Below are 1,441 nucleotides of genomic sequence, written 5' to 3'. Positions count from 1 at the left end.
AAAGCCAACTTGATCTTGGTGGATGATCCTTTTGATGTGTGTCTGTATGGGATTTGCAAGTATTTTATTGAGAATTTTTGCATCTATTTTCAATAAAGATATGGGTCTATAGTTTTCTTTTTTGGTTCTATCTTTACCAGGCTTTGGTATGAGAGTGATGCTAGCTTCATAGAAGGAATTTGGAAGTTTTCCCTCCATTTCTATTTTTTTGAATAAATTAAGTAGTGTTGGATGCAGATCTTTTTTAAATGTCTGATAGAATTCTGCTGTAAATCCATCTGGTCCTGGGTTTTTTTTTAGTTGGGAGGTTTTGTATTACTGTTTCTATTTCTTTTTGTGAAATGCTTTCTTTTTGTGTTATGGGTCTGTTTAAGCTGTTAATCTCTTCTTGGTTTAGTTTTGGTGGTTCCAATGCCTTTAGATATCCATCCGTTTCTTTTAGGTTTTCAAAATGAGTAGCATACAGGTTTTTAAAGTATTCCCTTATTATGTGCTGTATCTTTCTGGAGTCTATTGTGAAGTTTCCCCTTTCATCTCTGATTTTGTTGATTTGGAGATACTCTTTCTTTCTTTTGGTTAATTGGGCTAGCGGTCTGTCAATCTTGTTTACCTTTTCAAAGAACCAGGTCTTGGAATTGTTGATTCTTTGTATTGTTTTCTTTGTTTCAATTTCACTGATTTCTGCCCTGACTTGTTATTTCTTCTTGTCTGCAGGGTTTGGGTTTTGTTTGCTGCTGCTTTTCAAGTGTGTTGAGTTGCAGTATTAAGTCATTTATTTGTGTTCTTTCCGAATTTTTGATGTAGGCACTTTGAGCTATAAACTTCCCTCTAAGAAAAGCTTTCAGGGTGTCCCAGAGGTTTTGTTGTTTTTTATTGTCCTATTCATTTAATTCCAGGAATACTTTTATTTCTTTCTTAATTTCTCTTTTGACCCATTCATCATTCAGGAGTGTGTTGTTTAATCTCCATGTGTTTATGTGGTGATTTTGGCTTCTTCGGGTGTTGATTGTAAGCTTTATTGCATTGTGGTCTGATAGAACACATGGAATTATTTCAATCTTTTCGTTTTTGCTGAGCTTTGTTTTGTGCCCCAGTATATGGTCGATTTTGGAGAAAGTTCCATGGGGTGCTGAGTAGAAAGTATGTCCTTTGGTGTTTGGGGGAATACTCCGTAGATATCTGTTAATCCATTTGATATATGGTTTTGTTTAATTCAGATGTCTCTCTGTTAAGTCTCTGGCCTGTTGATCTATCTAATGGAGATAGTGGGGTGTGAAGTCCCCTACTATTAATGAGTTGGGGTTAATTTGCATCTTAAAGTCCTCTAGTATTTTTTTTACAAAGTTGGGTGCACCAGAGTTTGGTGAATACATGTTCATGATTGTAATATCTTCGTGGTTTATTGTTCCTTTGATCAGAATGAAGTGGCCGTCTTTATCTG

Source organism: Nannospalax galili, unplaced genomic scaffold (assembly GCF_000622305.1).
Source record: "Nannospalax galili isolate Female #2095 unplaced genomic scaffold, S.galili_v1.0 scaffold370, whole genome shotgun sequence".
In the NCBI taxonomy this organism is placed as follows: Eukaryota; Metazoa; Chordata; class Mammalia; order Rodentia; family Spalacidae; genus Nannospalax; species Nannospalax galili.
This window is presented reverse-complemented; position numbering follows the sequence as displayed.